Source organism: Triticum dicoccoides, chromosome 5B (genome assembly GCF_002162155.2).
Source record: "Triticum dicoccoides isolate Atlit2015 ecotype Zavitan chromosome 5B, WEW_v2.0, whole genome shotgun sequence".
NCBI lineage: Eukaryota > Viridiplantae > Streptophyta > Magnoliopsida > Poales > Poaceae > Triticum > Triticum dicoccoides.
This window is the reverse complement of record NC_041389.1, coordinates 676,845,502-676,853,000: the sequence shown is the minus strand read 5'-3', so window position 1 is coordinate 676,853,000 and position 7,499 is coordinate 676,845,502.

The window sequence follows — 7,499 nt, the reverse complement described above, 5'->3', positions numbered from 1 at the left end:
GATAATAGCGGCAAGGCGTGCGGTATGCACGGGGCATGGAGACGGGCCAGGGCTCTGGTGGTCATACAAGTGGTGAGACAACTGCGAATTTGACTCAGGATGACTACAAGCAACGGTGAAATTCCTTCAAATTTCAGACAGATGATCAAGAAAGGAGTGGTGATATTGAGTTCAGATAACTCTTATGTGTGACATCCAATATGTGAGTTGTTCACTTTCACGTAGGTCAGTGATCAGTGTGTGCTACCGTTGGACGGATACTCTGAAAGTTGTGAACACAAACTAGAGTAACAAGGAACTTAATTTTGCTCGAGTGTTGACTGTGGTCAAGAAAAGAAGGGACTACAAGTTGCAGGTGGAGTCACATGGAGTCTTTAGAGTAGCAGCGGTGCTCATGGAATAAGCTCAAGTCCAATGTACATGGAAGTTTGACACATGGACGAATTCAAGGTGGTGGAGAATATTCACCAAGGTGGAGTTTGTTAGAGTTGTGTCGAATATTGTGTACACGGTAGGTTATAGTTGGACTCTGAGTAGTATTGTGTTTACATAGAATATGGAGTCGTGTCCTAGTAGGACACTTGTATCCTAGGCCTCTCATATATAGCGGGGGTAGACACACGATGTAACCTATGCCAACATAATAGCACCGAAACGCAGGGGAAGCCGGCGGCATGTGCCGGTGTCCAGGGCAACCAGGTGCGGTATTGTGACGGTGTCACGGGGAGGAGCGCCCATAGTCAAGCCCCTGGGATGTAGCCGTATCGGTGAACCTCGTTAACAAATCTCGGTGTCGTGCTCGTGTGATTGCTTGATCCTCGGATGATCGATGGTATGCCTCGGATTTATCCTAACACACCTTTTAGACAGAGGTGGGGTGATCAGATTTCTGCTTATGCAACATCTTGTCATGTGTTGGACTTTCAGGTTCTTGGTGCTTATAACCTCATTGAGAAAGATGACAGACATAAAGAGATTGATGGCGAGGAGCTAGACTGGCGGTGCATCGTAATTTGATTGACAGATCTGCGCAAAGGTATCCAGTCTATGTAGAATGATCCTTATTGACTAAACATGCATTCTAAAGTGCGCTATTGATAAAACAGAAATCTCTTTTTCAATGTTAGTTGGTACATCATGTTGAAAAATGATCTTGGCTTCACGTTGCTGCCTTTAACTGCAGCTGATCTCCTTAGTAGCACCTCAAATGTACAAGTCACTATTATTCTTCTCCTTAATAAATAACTCAGATCACTGACGCGCATCATCTCGGCACATTTGTTGCAAGTCATCGGATGGTTCTGTTTTGATAGCAGCATATATGTCTCCAAGCCATTATTTTTTGCTCATATATGTGTGAATTGTAGAGTGACATAACCATAATGCATATGAGGTGTAATAAATGAAAAAGATGGTGTTGACATTTTTTCCTATTTTTAATTCTTGATCTGTTCGTGGATTCCATATTGTGGATATGAATTATATTACATCCTCACAAAAACCTTTTCTTCCCACTCTCTAATCATGCTACTACAATCACACCAGTGAGGGATTGTTCAGCGGTGGTCATCTGGCCCTGGTTTGTGCTATGTTTTCCTGTACTGTCTAGCTATGAATCGGCACGATTAACTCTGGTGTACGTTGGTAATTGCTTCTGATTACGCCATGGTTTGCTTGTTAATATCTAAATGTGCCATTGTTTGAAGCTAGGGCATGTTTTTAAATTATATGGTGTTAGGTTCTGTTTGTTTTGAATTTTCGTAAGAATAGGAGGGCACTTGCTTGGCCTGATTGAAGGTTTTGTGGCATACATCTGATGATAAGTAGGCTCTACCTAGGGCCGGCTCTTTGTTTTCTTTAGAATTGATAATAAACATCTATATTTGGTCCTTCTCTAGGACGATTTAATTTAATTAGTGTTGCTGAACACATCTGCCATTCTTTGGTTCGAATCTTGACCCTTTAGCTTTGTTACTTGACTCCCTAGACTTAACAGGTCCTCTTTTAAAGTGATTTCTAGCTACTGTTTATCTACACTTAGAGCTTGATAAGAACGTAAAAAAATTAATAGGCTTAATTTTAAATATTATGCATTTCATAGGGTGTCGAATGTACAGGATAGTGGCTTAGCTTCTATTGACTTACGCATATAATGGATGTTATAGATGTATTTCTCCAGCATGTTTAAGTAGATAGCCCACACCATGTGGGGAGAGGTTTGCCCCTTTCATTGTGGGGTGAAATCTCATTTGGCTTCTCCCTGACTCACTCAATCATTGAGGTAATTTGCGCTGATTTTCCTGCTGTAGCTTCTTTGCTAATAACGTGATGAAGATTGGGAAAGGTTGCATAACACAAATTCAATGCTTCCCTTGCAAGAGAATATATTGTGATGCCATAATTTCTCCATTTTTCTTTCACAACTTGTTACGTCAAGCAACGGCGAATACTTTTATTGATTAGCCTCTCTGCTCCATGTCCTGAAATACCGGCCATGTGTTATTTTGCTTTTAGATTTATGTTTAGAAAATATATTCTACTATGACAGTGGTTTTAGCATCGATGGTGTTGTAGAGTAGCTTTATCAACATCACATATCCATTCATGTTATTAGCCTTTTTGTAAGCTTGAAGTGAGGTCCTTATATGAAACTGTTCAATATCCGCTATTTAGCCATATTTATAATCAAAGGCTAACATTTCTGGCATTTCTAGGAAAGAAGGTCCAAGTGGGGTACAAGAGAAATTTCTCCTAATATTGTTGAGATCACTTAAGATAGTTCGATGGCATGGTAAGTCTTCCCTTGAAATCAGCGTCCGTGGCTTGAGTAAGCATCAGAGGCACCCCAGGCTTGACAACAATCAGAATAGAGCAATCAGTGGTTACAGATTTCTGAGAAATGCCACTTGAAAAAGGATTTGCTCATTTGATTCATCTGTGTATCCTGCTACTTTTGCATCCATGTGATTTAGTTTTTTTCACCTGTACACTATTGTCGGTAGTAAAGCATGTAAATATGAATAGATATGTAAAACGAGATTGTTATTTTTATAATTCTATTATTATGTGCTGGCAGTCTCAGACGTAATTTACTACTCCCTCCGTCCCATAATGTAAGACGTTTTTTGACACTAAACTAGAGTCAAAAAAACGTCTTACATTATGGGACGGAGGGAGTAGTTATAGGAAGTGGGCCCTATTATAGCTAGCGCCTTCCAAAAATACTTGCCTGATTTTTTGGATGCGAAAATCACGGTTAATCGTTTCTCCCACAATCAGAAAATCACGGCCTATTGATTGTTTCTCCCAGATGGTGGCCTGCGTTACGTGCGTGATGTGCTGAAACGGCTCCCATGGCAGTGCTCTTCCAAGAAAAATGTATTTTCTGACGAAACTAAAGAAAGTTGTATTGTCTGACGAAACGGAATTATAATAGCTTATGGCTACAACTGACGGAACTGTATTTTTTGAAACTTCGACAACAGCTGTAAACCGATATGGTCGACGGCAGCCAGACGAGGAGGACGGAGTCCACTACGGGCAGGTCAAGATGGCGACGGGCTACGTCGGCAGGCAGGTGCAGCGCTCCCTACACTGCTCCTCCACTACTCCTGTCGCGCAAGTGAATTCCCAAGTGACGGTCGCCGCTGGGATTCTCGGTCGGCTCAGTCAAAAACATGACTTGACCGAAGCTTTCTCAAGCCTAATTCTTGAGCTCAGACCGACTGATTATTTTACCGGGCCAGGACCATACGGTCCGGTCCTTAGCGGGCCACGGGCCACAGGCCAGGCCAAAAGCCCGTTTGCCACGTCCAGCCTGATTGATGAGCACACCAAGGAAAAAGGCATAGGGCGGGGAAGACATTATTCCCATCTAGGAAAGTGTCGTCGGGAAACTTCAGGCTCGATTTTGAATTGTGGCCTTCGGCTCCTGGCGACCCCGAGGACGATGGCGTCTGCGCCACCGATCTCACTGCGCCCCCGTCCTCTCTGCCTCATGTGGTCCTCACCGCGCCCTCCTGTAGCTCGCCGCGCCACCCCTGACTGCTCCGACGCTAGCGTGACTGCTCTGGGCCGACTTGGCCGAGGCAAATGACCGCGATGCGGCCGCCCCATTGAGCGGTGTGGCCTCGCTCCCCCTTCTCCCCCGGCGCATGTGGTGGTGACCAGCCTGGACGATGACTCAAACACTCGGCATGGTGGCTCTGCTGCCCTCTCGCGGTTGCGCCGTCACGCCTGGCAGGCAAGTGGAGCTCACCCACCACCGGGCAAATGCTCTGCCTTGCAGAGACGGGGTGGCCATCACCGACGGTCCCTGGGGTGGGGTGTCGCTGGTCGCTCTGACCTCGGCGCCGCGCGCTCCTCCTGGTGCTCTTCCTCGCCGGGTCTCGCCACCGGCACCGGGATGGGTTCCCCATCTCCCTGGCTAGTCCTCCAGCTCCCACTTGCCAACGACCGTTCATCCCCATTCAATGTGACATTTGCCTTGTCCTTCCTTTGATTCATGGTTGGTTCCCTGCTATGGCGACCCTTGCTGGCATTGGGTCATGCACCCGTGCCAACGACGGTGGCAGCTCCGCTCACTCAGGGAGGGTAAACCCTCTCGACCGGCGCTGTGCCCCGCTACCTTGGCCGGGTATCGCTGGGCCGCGTGCCTGTGGGCCGAGCTGCATCTTTGGGCCTGACGGGTGTCGGGCCTTCCACCTCGCGGATGAATGTCGTGCCCTTAGGTCGTGCTGATTTGGCTAGGGCCTCGTGGGACACCCCATGCAATGGGCCCAGGACGCGGCACTACAGAAAATAAACACTTCCCCGATGATACGTGTGTGTCATAGTAGGTCACGTTTTCTGTCATGCATGTACATCTGTGACGATTTTGTGACAGAATCAAGATAGCAATACCTGTGTTATCGTAGAAGTGTTCCATGACAATTATAAAATTATCATCACGGAAATGTCCACTTCTATGACGATAAATGGCGTGTCATGGAAGTGCTTTCATCAAGGGTAACCGACATGTGGCATCCATCATAACAGGTCACCATTAAGCTATCGGGTTCCGGTTTGGATCTGATAACCCAGTAACAGCCCGGACCAATGAGGATTTTGTTGGGGAACGAAGCTTGAAAATAAAAAAATTCCTACGAACACCCAAAATCTATCTAGGAGAAGCATAGGAACGAGAGGGGAGAGTCTGTCTACGTACCCTCGTAGACCGTAAAGTGGAAGCGTATATCACGCGGTTGATATAGTCATACTCGTCATGATTCAATCGTGATTCAAACCAATGAAGTACCGAACGGACGGCACCTCCGCGTTCAGCACATGTACGACTCGATGATGTCATCTCCTCTTTGATCCAGCAAGCAAGGAAGGAGAAGTAGATGGGGTCACCGCAACACGACAGCGTGACGGTGATGGTGATGGAGTGATTCCGGTAGGGCTCTACGCCGAGCGCTATCGAAACAACAAAGATAGAGGAGTTACGAAGTAACTGAGAGGGAGGGGGGCCAAGGGCTTGTGTCCTCTTGGGGGCGCCCCTTCCCCCTCTATATATAGGTGGAGGGGCATGCATGGTAGCCAGCCCTCCAAGCCCTAGGGCCGGCGCACCAAGAGGGAGGAGTTGGACACCTAGTCCAATTCCATCACAGCTGGACTTTCCACCTTTCCCAGCCACATGGGCGTTGAGGGACTTGTACGCCTGTCCCAATAAGGCCAGGGCACCTCCCCTCAGCCCATGCTGACCCTTGGGACATGGTGGAACCCTTGATGGACTTCCGGACTCCTCTGGAAGTTTCCAGAATCTTCTGGAAGCTTCTCGGTACTACCGAAAAAACTAAAACTTTTTCCGGAACCCTGAAAGCAACTTTCCATATATAAATATTTACCTGCGGTCCATTCCAGAGCTCCTAGTGATGTCCGGGATCTCATCCGGGACTCCGAATAACATTTGGTCACCATCATGCATATCCCAATATTACTCTAGCGTCACCGAACGTTAAGCGTGCGGACCCTACGGGTTCGAGAATAATGTAGACATGACCGAGACACCTCTCCGGTCAATAACCAATAGCGGAATGATACGTCTCCAAAGTATCTATAATTTTTGATTGTTCCATGCTATTATATTATCATTCTTGGATGTTTTATAATCATTTTATAGCAACTTTAAATCATTTTTTAGGACTAACCTATTGACATAGTGGCTAGTGCCAGTTGCTATTTTTTGCTTGTATTTTACTTCGCAGAGTATTAGTACCAAACGCAGTCCAAACATAGCGATACTTTCTGGAGAATGTTTTGGACCAGAAGACACCCAGGGGCGAAAGATGTACCTGAGGGGAGGCCCGAGGTGGGCACAACCCACCAGGGTGCGCTAGGAGGCCCAGGCGCGCCCAGTGGGTTGTGCCCCCCTCAGTGGTCTCCCGCACCACCTCTTCGCCCTATAAATTCCGAAATAATCCAGAAACCCTAGGGGAGTCGATGAAACACAATTCCAGCCGCCACAAGTTCCAGAACCACGAGATCCAATCTAGAAACCATCATGGAGGGGTTCATCATTCTCATTGGTGCCTCTCCGATGATGCGTGAGTAGTTTACCATAGACCTACGGGTCCGTAGGCAGTAGCTAGATGGCTTCCTCTCTCTCTTTTGATTCTCAATACAATGGTATCTTGGAGATCTGTTTTGATGTAGCTCCTTTTGTGGTGTGTATTTGGATCCGATGAACTTTGAGTTTATGATCAGATCTATATCCATGAATATTATTTGATTCTCCTTTGATCTCTTATATGCCTGATTATTTATAGCCTTGTATTTCTTCTTCGAATCTTTGGCTTAGTTAGGCCAACTAGATCGATTTTTCTTCCCATGGGAAGAGGTGCTTTGTGATGGGTTCGACCTTGCGGTGTTCTTTCCCAGTGACAGAAGGGGCAGCAAGACACGCATGTATTGTTGCTATTAAGGATATCAAGATGGGGGCTACTCCTACATCAATAGATCTCATCTACATCATGTCATAGTTCTTATTGCATTACTCCATTTCTCCATGAACTTAATACACTAGATGCATGATAGATAGCGGTCGATGCATGGAGTAATAATAGTAGAAGCAGGCAGGAGTCGGTCTACTAATCTTGGACATGATGCCTATATAATGATCATTGCCTGGTTATCGTCATAATTATTTGAAGTTCTATCAATTTCCCAGCAGTAATTTGTTTACCCACCGTATGCTATTTCTCTCGAGAGAAGCCACTAGTGAAATCTACGACCACCGAGTCTATTCCTTATCATATTTGCTTTGAGATCTATTTTTATTTGCTTTGCTTTCAGATCTATTATTCCAAAAACCCAAAAATATCTTGCTGCACTTTTTATTACTTATTTTATTTCACGTTTTATTGAGATCTATTTATCCAATCTACCACAATGTTTATCCCGTCAACTTGACAATTTATCCTCATACGCGTCGGGTTGCAAGTATTTGTTCTTTGTGT